Source organism: Nuphar pumila, chromosome 4, assembly GCF_984573655.1.
Source record: "Nuphar pumila chromosome 4, dmNupPumi1.hap1.1, whole genome shotgun sequence".
Lineage (NCBI taxonomy): Eukaryota > Viridiplantae > Streptophyta > Magnoliopsida > Nymphaeales > Nymphaeaceae > Nuphar > Nuphar pumila.
The window spans coordinates 30051193-30065392 of NC_143252.1; positions in this window are offsets into that span (position 1 = coordinate 30051193).

Consider the following 14200-nt stretch of genomic DNA (forward strand, 5'->3'; position numbering starts at 1 on the left):
TTTTGATTTTAACCTCTAATCTCATCTCCATCCCCGTTTCCTGTTTTGTGTCTTCCATCCCTGGTCCAAATGGTGTGAGGTGGGGTGGGGCCTTGTTTTCCCTCGATCTACTGCCATCTCTAAAGAAGGATCTAGGATGGAGCTGGGCGGGGCAAGGCGGAGATCGAAGATGGGGATGGGGTGAGGCAGGGGAAAGCGTAAGTCTATTCTCACACCGGGTTTTGATTTTAACCTTCATTTTTGTTTCATGTCCATCCCTGGTTCAAATGGGGCGAGGCGAGGCGGGGCCCCATTTTCCCCCGGTCCACTGCCATCCCTACTGCCAACTATCTAGTTATGAAAGAATCACACAATAAAAGCGAGTGAAGTAGCCCACTGGAGCTCCAAACAACTGGCTGGGTAGTGTTGGTAAGGTGTTTTACTTGAAGGATGTCAATGGTTCGAACTAAGCTGTGTATCCCTTGCCTTGAGGTCAACGCAGCATGCTCTTTTGTGGGTATCTCCATTAACAAGTTTTTGGACAACCGTCAACATGACAGCGATTTACTCGCATATATGTGATTACAATCATCAACAGTTCCAGCATGTTTGGTTGCATCTCATGTGGTTCCAAATGACATATTCCACCTTGTGATTTAATCACATGATATTGGCCCCAAATGTGATTTTAAATCACATTCTGTTTCTCATTTTCATTTTTCTGATGTTTAGTTAGCTCTCATTTGCATGAGATTCTGAATCTCATGAGAGGTTACCAAACATGCAAGCTATTTAATGTAACACCATTTTATCCAACATAAGTTAGCACCAACCAGGAATTGGTGTATAAACAGTATCCCTGCAGTTTACTTCAAAGGAACAAAATGCATACATGTTCAACCTTTATCCTTTTGGCAGAATTTAGATTACCATTAAGAGATTTGAGCTTGGTGCAACTCTACCATTCGGCCATCATGTTCAACCCTCTCTGTTCATTGTATTACCACAACATTGTTAATTCGATTGTAACATTGTCTCTTCTTTTGAAAGGGAAGGTTAAGCGACCTTTTTCTCCCACTGTGCATCAGATGGATAGTCAAAATCATGATGGTTCTTTCCAACCTTCCTTCCTGACACTGGTGCTCTTTAAGACTATATTGGTAATTATTCCATTCTGAGGGCATCACATAACCAATAACGAAAGTTCAATTATTTTTGCAAATATTAACTGCATCTCCTCTTGTGCCTTTTCGATTTAGCATGGAGAGACCACTGATATGGTTTGGGCCGTTTCATTACGGGCCGACAAGTGTTGTGTTAACTATGGACTTAAGTCAGTTCCTGCAGTGTAAAATTCTACGATTACTTCCCCCCTTGCCTATCAGGTATAGGTTCCTGTTTTGACTTATGCCTTGTGGCAAAGGATAGGTACCATGGGTATCAAACTCTCAACCTCCAACTTGAAAGCCATAAGCCAACCCACTTGGCAAAGTTTGCTGAGCCCCTTCTGGGCATCTCCTCTTGTTGCTTGAGGAGGAATATTTACCATGCTGCTTTCTGCTGGGTCCTATGATAGTAAATGATAGACTTTCTATTTGATGGAGTTGGCCCGCAGTTTTGATAACAAAACCTTCTGTTGGCACACTGATTTCGACACTCATTTAAATACGTTTGTGGTAATCCAAGAATCATCGTCAAGGTTTCTCTATTGCTTTTGTAATCTGAAGAGAAATCATTTGACTAGAGTTTTTTAACTGGGGAATAAGTCTGTCTAATCTGTAGAAATTACAGTGAACACCAAGACAAGGTAACAAGAAGGTAGTTAGAAATCATAATCATAATAATGGTGATAGTGATAGAAAATAATTTTCATAGGCCAATCCAATGCTTCGAGTACTATGGAGAGACAAGTTTTTTTTTTGCATTAAAGAATGGGGAAAATATGATTTACATAGTGGGGTCTATGCAAATGAGGCAAGGTAAGATATGATGAAGGTGGTTTGAGACTAATATCTTCAAAAATATGTTTAAGGCATGGCTTTTGAAAATATAGACAAAAAATGAACAAATGATTGACTTCCATTACTACCATCCATGTTGGGGTATGAGAAAACCATTTCTCTTTTAAGAAGAAAGTTTCCCTGGGTAAAATAGCTGTATTTTTTAGGGCATCCAACTTAGGCTGTAAGTTTTGAACCTCTTTATTGTACCTCTAACTTTGTAGTACATTTAATAATTAGTTCCTTTCTCTTTGCCTCATAAATCTCTTTCTTTCTTTTTTTTGTTAACTTTGGCTTTTTTGATTTGTACACATTTTAACTATTGTCTTTGGGAAAAAAGACAATTTAAACAATGTCATAAATTGAAATTTGATCATTGTCAATAACAACTGTAGGAAGAGAAACATATTCTTCTTAAAAAATAATGTCTTTTACTTTATCACTTTCCCTTTCAATAGGCTCGATGGGAATGGTTCAACCCTCTCCTTCAAATCACAGGACGGGGTCTTGGCCGACCAATCAAAATATGATGGTATCTGGGGCATCCTATTTGCCCTGGCCACCGTCGATGACCTTCAGGGGCCGACTGCGTCCGACAATGGTGTCTAGGGCATCCAGTTCGCCCCAGCCATCATCGTCGGGTGATCCAGGGTTGGCGTCGTCTGGGGTTGGTTCAACCTCCACTCGGGCCAGCAGTCGTGGCTAGGCTCAGCCATCGGTCGGGGTCGGGCTCAGCCATCACTCGGGTCGGGCTCAACCATCACACGAGCTGAGTTCGACCTCCAGCCGAGGTCGGGCTAACTTCATTTTCCTTCGGGGGTGGCTGACCTAATTCGATCCCCATTGAGTTGCGGGTATCGAATCGGGTCAGGTGGGGCCTGACTGCGCTGGGTCGAGTTTGACCTGACCCGATGGTGCAACCCCATACTTGGTTGTGGTGAGTTGAGGTATGACCCGTGTCGGGTCAAGCCTGTTTGACCCACTGATGGGTCTGGCCCGATCCCATGGGTCGGACCCTCGCATGTGCCTTGAAACTCGTAATAAAAAAATTTAAGGATATTTTTTTATTTTATTGGATTCAGGGCCATTAAGTATGCATTCAATTATTTTTTCAACCCTATATGGATTATGACTATGTTTTCTTTTATTCATATGCATGTATTCACATATTTGAACCATGGTATTCTTTTTTAGGATAAGGGTCTAATATTCTAAAATGAGTTGATTGAAACAACATGTTACCAAAGTAACATCTCTTGTAAAGATTGACTTGTTTGAAATATTAAGATATTTGTATATTTGAGTTTCATGTGAATAGTAATCGACCCAAAAGAAGATTACTATTTGGCCAAACTCAAATATGCTTTCAATAATAAATATGTGATGATTAACAGGTTTTTCATGTGAACAACGAGTTGGTTCAAAGACTAAATGTCAATGTTGTTCTCGATATTATCAAGCTTGTTGTTTGACAAGATTAATTATTTATGTTTGATTACTGTGATAAGAGTACCATTTACAAGTTGTCACTTCTGTCCAAAAACTAAATGTCAATGTTGTGCTAGGTATCTTGTGATGGGGTTCACCATAATTTAAATATGTCAATTTATGTTAATGCATGTAAATATGTATATTAATTGTGAGCTTATTGTGGTTTATTTTGTTCTTGATTCAGTTAATATTTCTGCTTCTACGATATCTGCAAATATCAATTTGATCTTTGTTTTGAATAGCTCTAACTTCAGAAACTGGAAAGAGAATATTATGATTGTTCTTGGGTTTATGAATTTGAACATTGCACTTCGAGAAGATCAACCACCTGCTCATACAGATAGAAGTTTCGCTAAGGATAAAAGAAACCATGAGCAGTGGGATCGATCCAATCACATGATTCTTATAATCATGAAACGTGCAATTCTGAAAACCGTCAGGGGCAATATGTCTGAAGAGGTTAATGCCAAGAAGTTTCTTAAGAAAATCAAAAAATATTTTGCTAAAAATGAAAAGGCTGAGACAAGTATTCTCCTTTTGAGTCTTGTTTCAATGAAGTATAAAGGCAAAGAGAACATAAGGGAGTATATTATGAAAATGTCACATCTTGCTTCAAAACTAAATGTACTAAAGTTAGAGTTGTCTTAGGACTTACTTGTGCATTTAGTTTTAATATTTCTTTCTATATAATATAGTCAGTTTAAGGTCAATTATAACTGCCAAAGGATAAATAAACTCTTAATGAGCTTATTTCACATTATGTACAAGAAGAGGAAATGATGAAGCAAAAAAAGACAGAAAGTGCTCAGTTGGTGGTTACCTTTAAAGAGAAATTTAAGAAAAGAAAAAAGAATAAGGAAGTTGCAGTAGACCCTCAATCGCAGAAAAAATAGAAGAGACATTAGGATACAAAGTCCAATTGTTTCTTTTGCAAAGACGAGGGTCACATGAAGAAGGATTGTACCAAATATCATGCTTGGAGTGAAAAGAAAGGTACCCTCCTTACTTTGATTTGTTTTAAGGTTAATTTGACTTATGTACCCAAACACACTTGGTGGGTAGATTTGGGTGCTACCACTCATATAAGTGTGTCTATGTAGGGTTGCCTAAGTTGTTGAATGTCAATTGATGTTGCAAGATTCATCTATATGGGCGATGGCAAATCAGTTCAAGTTGAGGCAATAAAGACATTTAGGTTATTATTAAAGACGGGTTGTTATTTAGATTTGAAAGAAACATACATTATACCGTAATTTAAATAAAATTTGGTTTCTATTTTCGCATTAGACAAATTTGGTTATTCTTGTTTATTTGAAAATAGTCAGTTTAAATTGTTTCTTGATTCAAATCTTATTAAGATTGATTTTTTATCTGTGGTTGATAACCTATATTTACTTAATATTGTTGCCTCATATTATGAAACCTTGCATTCAAGTTCATGTGGTATAAAACAAAAATTAGCCAATAAAAATTCTATTTTATTATGACACAAGCGCTTAGGTTATATTTTTAAACAAAGAATTGAAAGGCTTGTGACAACTAAAATTTTTTATTCTCTTGATTTTACTGACTTTCAGGTTTGTGTTGAGTGCATAAAAGGAAAATGAACACACATAAGAAAAATATGTGCCGAGAGAAGAACAAACGTCTTAGAACTAATTTATATAGATATTTGTGGATCATTCCCTATGGCTTCTTGGAATAATAAATAATATTTTATTATATTTATAGATGACTATTCAAGTTATGAGTACCTATATTTGATTCATGAAAAGTCTCAATCCCTGGTTGTGTTCAAATCATTTAAGGCTGAAGTTGAAACCCAACTTGGCAAATGGATTAAGGCCATCAAATTTGACCATGATGGTGAATACTATGGTAGATATGATGGATCAGGTGAACAACATCCAGGGCCCTTTGCTAAATTCGTAGAGGAATGTGATATTGTTTCTTAGTACACTATACTAGGCACTTTTAGCATGAATAGTATTGCTGAGAGACGAAACATGACCTTAAAGGATATGGTAGGGAGTATGATTTTTTATTCTACATTACCTGAGTCCCTTTGGGGAGAGGCACTAAAGACTGCAACCTATGTACTGAACAGAGTTCCAACTAAAGAAGTAACCAAGTCTCTATATGAAATATGGACACACAAAAAGCCTAGTATGTAGCATTTTCATATTTGGAGATATTCAGCTGAGGCTAGGCCATATAGGCCACATAAAAAGAAACTGGATTTAATAACGGTTAGCTGCTATTTTGTTGGGTATTCTGAAAGATTTAGGGTTTATAAATTTTATAACCCTGTGAATAAGTCATTTTTTGAGACAAAAAATGCTTGTTTTTTTTAGGATGCTGAGTTTGGGGGGAATGATAAGGTAAAAAACATTGCTTTTGAAGAAGAATATGTTTCTCTTCCTATAGTTGTTGACAATGATCAGATTTCAATTTTTGACATTGTTTAAATAAATTCAGAACAAGGCAATATTCAGGATCTCCCTATCCAAAATCAAGTTTTTTCTCTTGGAATACAAACTCAACAACCTTAAGAAACACCTCAAGTAACTAAAGAATAAGTTCATTAAGGAAATCCGCTAAAGAGAGGAGAAGGGCAATTTCAGATGATTATATTATTTTTCTCCAAGAACATGAGGGTGATACTAGCTTAAGGAAAGATGATTCAATCAACTTTCATCAAGCTATATAGAGTTCTAACTCTCAAAAGTGAATAGATGTCATACATGAAGAGATTAAATCTATGAAAAATAATGACGTATGAGATCTTATCCCATTACCTGAAGGTGTGAAACCCATTGGTTGTAAATTGATATTTAAAACAAAGAGGGATTCAATGAGTAATGTGGCAAGATATAAAACCCATCTTATTGCAAAAAGATTTACTCAAAGGGTAGGCATTGACTATATAGAGACTTTCTCTCCAGTTCCAACAAAAGACTCCTTCAAAATTATGATTGTACTTGTGACTCATTATGATTTTGAGCTACATCAGATGGATGTAAAGACTATATTCCTTATTGGTGACATTGAAGGGACAATATATATGGTGCAACCTAAATATTTTGTCTTAGGCGATAAAAAAAAAATAGTTTGCAAATTAAAGAAATCCATCTATAGACTTAAGCAGGCTTTCCGTCAATGGTATCATAAATTTCATCAAGTTGTCCTCTTATTTAGTTTTGAGATGAATGTGATTGATGAATGCATATACCATAAGTTCAGTGGGGGCAAATATGTTTTTTTGGTTTTATATGTCGATGACATATTACTTGCCAGTAATGATATAGGCATATTGCACGAAACCAAGAGATTTATGATAAAAAAATTTGAAATAAAGATCTTGGTGACGCCTATTTTGTATTAGGGATTCAGATACATCAAGATCGTTCTTGAGGTATTCTTGGATTATCACAAAAGAGCTATATCGAAAGGATTCTTGACAGATTTGGCATGAAGAATTGTAAACCAAGTGACACCCATGTTGCTAAGGGAGACAGGTTTAGTCTCACTCAGTGCCATAAACACTAGTTTGAAGCTAAGGATATAGAAAGAATTCCCTATGTATCTGTTGTGGGGAGTCTTATGTATGCTCAAGTGTGTACACGTCCGAATATAGCATACATTGTTGGGATGTTAGGTAGATATCTGAGTAACCCAAGTATGAATCATTGGAAAGCAACCAAACAAGTTATGTGGTACTTGCAAAGAATAAAAGATTACATGCTCATATACAGGAAGTCAGATCAGTTAGAGATCATTAGGTATTCTGATTCTGACTTTGTTGAATGGCAAGATAGTCGCAGATCTATGTCAGGTTATGTTTATCTGTTGGCCGGGAGAGCTATCTCTTAGAGGAGTGCTAAGCAAATAGTCATTGCATATTTCTCTATGGCAGCAGAGTCGTAGCCTATTATGAGGCATCCAATCATGGCATATGGTTATATAATTTTGTCATTGGGCTGCAGATTTTGGATAATGTTGAAAAACCGCTAAAACTGTTTTGTGACAATAATTTGGTAGTATTATATTCCAACAACAACAGGAGCTCGTCGAAGTCAAAGCATATTGGTGTAAGTTTTATGACAGATTTTTAAAAGATATTTTTGATCAAAATGATTTATGCAAGCTAGACACCAAATAATAAAAACTGGCTCACACTAGGGTGAAGTTCGGGTCGAACTTAGGAAACAAGAGAAAACTTTGTATTCCACAGAAATCTACTCTTTATTGCCTTAAAAATAAAATTAATTAATTAATTAATCAACTAAGAGTACGACCCTCTGCAGAGGGCTTAAGCAAATAATGAAAGAATAATTAAACAATTTTATTACAAACCTAAATGAATAAATCCTAATCTAAAAAGAAAAAAAAAGGGTCTTCAGTGCTTGAGCTTCTAGTCCCTTCTATGCTTTAGTTACTTTCCTTTCTTCTGAAGGCTCTCCAAGGGGATCAAAGGGACCTTAAAGGGCTCTTCGAGGGCTCACCACACGATCAACAACTTTCCTGCAAGACAAAATTTCAAAACGAGCACAAAACAAAGAAAAACTAGATAAAAATTTAATGTTAGTTTGATCAAAAATCACAAAAACAAGAATCTAACTACCTATAACAAACTAACTACATATAACAACTATGAACTAACATGTAACAAACTAAAGCACTAAATGACAAAATAGCAAAACTAACTAACAATCAATAAAACAACTACTAATCGAATAAATTCAAGAATCAAAAGCTTTGACTAATTAACTAATATAACTAATATGTAAGAACCAAATTATGAGACTCAAGAATCTATGACTAACACTTTAACTAACTAACAAGAAATAAAGAGTTAACCGTATGACAAGATTCAAGAATTAATATGGTTAAACTTAATAACTAACTTAGCAACTAATCAAGAAATATGAAAAATGACTATCCGAATTTCAAGAATTAACAATCAACATCGTAACTATGTAACAAAAACAATAACAAACTATAAACTACTTGTTGTATGGTATTTTAAAATAAAAACTATGACTAACTATCTAAATATGGAAATAAACTATCTAGACTATTTCTAAGCTAAACAACTCAATCAATGAATTAAAGAACAAGATTCGGTTATTACTAATCTAGAAAAACTATTGATTTACAAAACCAACTGATTTAACGTGATTCAAATACAATTAATTCTAACTAAATGAATTACAAACTACTCCTAATCTATGGCTAATCACAATTGAATAAAAGAATATATTAACTAAACCATTGAGATAAAACGATAATTTGAATCAAAGGTAAATCAACTACTATTTAAACTAACAATGAATCTAAGCTATATTAAAAATCTAAGTCTGAACTAAAATTACGTGAATCAAACAAAAAATAAATTGACTAATGAAATAAACTAAGCTAAGCTATAACTAATATGATTAAAAGAAAATAATATTAACTATTCTAAGAAAACCGATATTGGAAATAAAGAAAAGATAATTGGCTAAATAATTTTAACTAATCTACTTTTTAACACATTAATCTAATTTAATCTAATGAATTTAAATTAACCACTACTAATCTAATTACTATAAAAGTACAATTTAACATTAATTAAAATTAATTAAAAAAAATCACAACTATCTAAATGCAACCAATATGCAATGAACATGCCATGCTTTATGCAATGAAACACTAATCTAACTAAAAACTATGAAGAAACAAGGGAGAAGAAATGTATCTCACGATCTATTTTCGATGGAGGGGTTGAGAAAAAGAACATGGTCTTACCTTTGAGTTGCACGTGTCTCCGTCCAGAGGGGGTAAGAAGAATCAACACCAGAAAAAAGTTAGAAGCAAGTTAAAAACGGGAGAGAAAGAGAGAGAGAAGGGGAGAACCGATTGAGAATGAGAAGGAGGAGAAAGAGAAGAGAAGAGGAAAAAATGTCTCCTATGGCTGAAAAGATATTATTTATACTAAAAATTAGTTAGAAAATGCGTTTTCTAAAAAGGCTCAATTAATTTTTAAAATTTCCAAAACAATGCCTTTAGAAAAATGTATTTTCAAGAAAATACACTTCTAAACAGATTAAAATTAATTACTACACTCCTAATCTAATTAGACTATACATTAAAAAATTCTAAACCAACTAAAACTCTAAAAAACACAGGGAAGAACTTGAAATATGCGACTTTTCCTTTATTTTTAATTTCAAAGTAGTTTCTCAAAAACACTAAGAAGAATGAGTTTTTAATGTGATTTTTTTACAGATCATGCATAAAAAAGAATGAATAAAATGCAAAACTTATACATGATCAAATTCTGTCATGCTTATCGTTTGCTAGTCCTTGAGCAAACTGACCATGAACAAAAAGCAAAAGACAAACTAAACAAAGCAAAAGCCTAACTCACTTTTGTAGGAATCACTGTTGCATTTAGCCTATGCAACATGCCCTTTAAACCCCTGGGTTACTCTAGTGGACGAGTAAGGTCTCGTGAGGGTTTGCAGTGATGCTACCCACAAACATCTCTATCATACATGCATAAGATTCAAATTCAAGAAGCATTAGGCAACTAAGGAGTTTGTTTTCATAAATATTTTAGGTCATTACACTTTAAAAACATAATTAGAGCCTTTTACATGCCACCACAAAGTAAAATTGTTTCTTTTACTTTTCTAAGAAAAACCATAATCATTTATTCTTTATTCTAGGAAAATCAAATACACATATGCCATTGTTTATTTATCTTCACTCATATGTTTTCTTCACAAATTTTCTCAGTACTTATTCCTACGCAGTGAACTTTATCTTTTATGCTCATGATTTTCTTTCTTTTTCTTTTTCTTTTTCTTTTTCTTTTTCTTTTTCTTTTTCAATTTTTAAAAACATTTCTTTTCTTTTTGTTGAGCACTATGCCAAATTTTCAGTTTTCATAACCCGTGTATCGAGCTTTGGGTCAGTGACTCCCAGGCCAGATGACCTTAGGACACCAGATACAAAGTATCCCTCAGACTTAATTGCTCGAGTCACTAGATCTTCTATTTTAATAGTTTTACGTATAGCTTGGTTCTTGTCATGTACAATGTCAATATCTCTTAGGCTCTCTATAAAGACCATGTAACGGGTTTTCGGGTCGGTGACTCCCAAGCTAGATAACTTTAGGGCACCAGGTGTAAACACCCATCGGGCTCTACTTGCTTGAACCAAATAGACCACATATATCAACTTAGATAGAGAAGTGATTTTCTTCATTATTCTTTTTCACATGAGAATCAAACACTTCAACTTGTATCTAAGTCCAGCTACTAGAGAATACGAAGACATCAACAATTAAATGTATGCTCTTTTTCACTTTTTTAGATTTTATTTTCAATGTTATTGATTTGCTTAGTTTTTCAACAACAAACTGTGCATGTTCTTACTTTGTGGTTCAAAATAAACTCTAGCATGCATCTATCACCATTTCTTTGAAATTTACATAAATAACCCTATTTTTCTATATTAGTGTCAGATTTTTTTTCATGGGGCTTAAAAATTCTCTAAAAAACATTATATTATGTAAAGCATTTATATAAGGTCAAACTCATTCCTTAAAAGCCTAATTTTTATGAATTTTTATGAATTTTTATCGGTGTGCAGATAGATAAAAAAATTTGGTTGTGCAAACTACACTCTCCCCCATGCTTGAATGACACTGTCCTCAGTGACACTCTCCCATGCTTGCATAAAACTAGATGAATGCACACTATGAAACTAAAAGACATATAAGGGAAGGAATAGAAGTCACCTGCTCTGTGTGAAATCTTACTTGATGTGGCATGGTATTGTCTTTGCACAGATTCCAACCTGTATCTCTGCCTGCAACTCATAATAATTCACAAAAAAAATGCAATGCATACATGATCTATCTTTTATGCACATGAATCATACAGAAAAACAAAAAAGAAAGAAAAAAAAACTATTAATATTACAACACTAGTATGGGTTGCCTCCCATAAAGCACTAAGTTTTACGTCCTCAACCAGACGGATCTCTGGTTGCCCTTCATCATCAATGAGAACAATGGATGTGAAGTCATGCTCAATTGGGAGGTCTGAGGAAAATAGTTTCATCTATGACCCTGCCCATAATATTTCCTCCAACTCTACCCTTCTCGACCTTGCAATGGCTCTTTAGCCTACTAAGAATGAGCTTAGTCTCTACGTGAAGACTATTCTCACATGATGGTGGGGCACAAACAAAATTTTTATCCATGCGTAAGCATCAAACTGTGGATCGGATTGCTTTCATTTAACACACATCACATAGAAGCATTCGTCATTTCCTCTCGCTCTCGTGGTAACATCAACAATATTTATCCGCAGTCGCTTGTTACCAAAAGAAACATCCATCTCCTCAGTATGACAATTAATACGAGCGTTGGCAGTGACCAAGAATGGTCTTCCAAGAATCATGGGGTCTGGTGAGCGACATCAGTGCCCTCCATGTCTAGAACGAGAAAATCAATAGAAAAATAAACGCCCTCGACCTTGATTAACATGTCTTCTAAGATTCCTCGAGAGAGCTTAGTAGACTTGTCGGTCAACTGTAAAATGGTCATCGTGGGCTTTTTATCCTTAATCTTAAAAGTGTCATAAAGGAAACTCTGCAGTATATTCATACTTGCCCCAAGATTGAGCAATGCACGCTTGATGGTCATGTTCTCTATGACACAAGGGATGATCGGTGCCCCAGGATGCTTCAATTTAGGTGGGGCTTGGTGTTGAAACATAGAGTTCACCTGCGCAGTCAAGAAGATCTTCTTGGGCAGCGATCTTGACTTTCTTTTCTGTGTGCAAAGTTTCTTAAGAAACTTTGCATAGGCAGACACTTGTTGGATGACGTCAAGCAAAGGGAGGTTTATGTAAATATGTCAAAAATTTCGTGCATTCTAGCCCCCTGCTTGCCAAAATCATATAGTTTTTTCAAAGCCTAAGGAAAATAGGCTCTAGAAATATACGAAGGAGAAGGCACAACCCGTGGGCCATGCCCGCTTTCCTTGGGCCTGGTAGGAGAGATCGACTGGTTAATAGGTCTGTCATTGGGCTCTTCAGCCTTCTCCTGACTAGGGTGGAGTTTCTTCTCACTCTGAAGAGTCATAACAGAGTTTGTCTGCTCTTGATGAGACTCTATAAGGTGCAGGCCATGGTTCATGGGTTTCTTACCCCTTAGGTTGACAACAGACTAACTAGGAAGGCTTCCCTCATTACGCCTGCTCAAGGCTTCAACCAACTGTCACATCTAGGTCTTTAGCTTCGCTATTGACTGTGTATGGGAACTAAGGTTGGCCTTGATGTCAGTAAAGGCCTCGATAAGCTTCTCCTAAAAGGTCTGGCTCGCTGCAGACTGTTTGAGAGAAGACAAACTAAGTGAGAGAGGTGCCTGTGAGAATGTTGATCGTGGGTAACCTTGTAGGACGTTACCCGGTCTAGCCTACATCTAAGAAGTCATATGAGATGGGGCTTGTGGATTGCTCCATGAAAAGTTGGGGTGGTTTCACCATCCCGAGTTATAGGTAGGTGCATAAGGATCGTGCACTAGTCTGGCGAAACTTTGGGCAGCATTCACTTAATCCTGAATAAATTCAGGATAGAGTGACACTGTCGGACAGTCAAAAACATAATGTGTAGGGCTAGCACATAGCTCACACACTTTTCCTACGTGATTTAATAAAGTTGAGTTGGCCAGTAATTGATCAACTTTCTGGGTTAACTGGTCCACTTTGATTTGCAATACATGATTGGATCCAACTTCAAAAATCACTCCCTTTTTAGAACTACCAAGAACATATATGGTCCTATCAAGCCTCAAGGACAGAGCATGGTGCATAGAATTTTCACTCAGTGTTTCAAATAGGGCCCATGCCTCATCCTCGCTCTTGAGCATGAATGTGATTCCACAATAAGAATCAACCATTTGCCTTTCTTTCTCAGTCAGACCATCGTAAAAGTGCTGCACTAGTTGCCAACATGGCACTTGGTGGTGGGGGCACTGTCGAAGAAGATCGTTTATCATCTCCCAAGTCTCAAAATTATTCTTCCTCTATTTGCGATAAACTGGTAATGGCCTTTCAAAATTGGTTCATCTTACCAATTAGGAAATACTTCTTTAAAAACTCTCTCTACATTCGGTCTCAAGTGGTAATCTAAATCGTATCTAAAGCCTTAAGTCAGTGCTTGGCTTTATCCTTGAGGGAGAACAAAAACAATGTGAGCCTTAATGCATCATCTTCGAAAGTATTGATCTGCACCGTAGAGCAGATCTCGAGAAACTCATCGAGGTGATGGTATGGGTCCTCGTTGCTAAGGCTATAAAAAGAAGGTAGCATTTAAATGCCATTGGCCTTGATTTTAAATTGGTTTGCTCCTATATCAGGTCTCGTGATGCAAGAGGTGGGAGTGTAAGCATTGAGAATAAAGTACTCTCTGAGAAGACGGGCTAGTTGTTGATCCTCAACCATGAGGTCGGGTCTGCGGGCTTTCCTAACGAGGCACTCAGGGTTCTCTAGAGTATCCACAAGTGAGTGTCTCCCTTGCATACACCTAAGGATAGACCAGTGTAGCAACCGTCCTAAAGAGGGGTTTTCTACCTACCTAATGCACAAACATGATCAAACTACAACAAACCATGAAGCGAGCAAAATAAAATAAAGCAAAAAAATAGTAGACACGCACCACACACTTGCACCT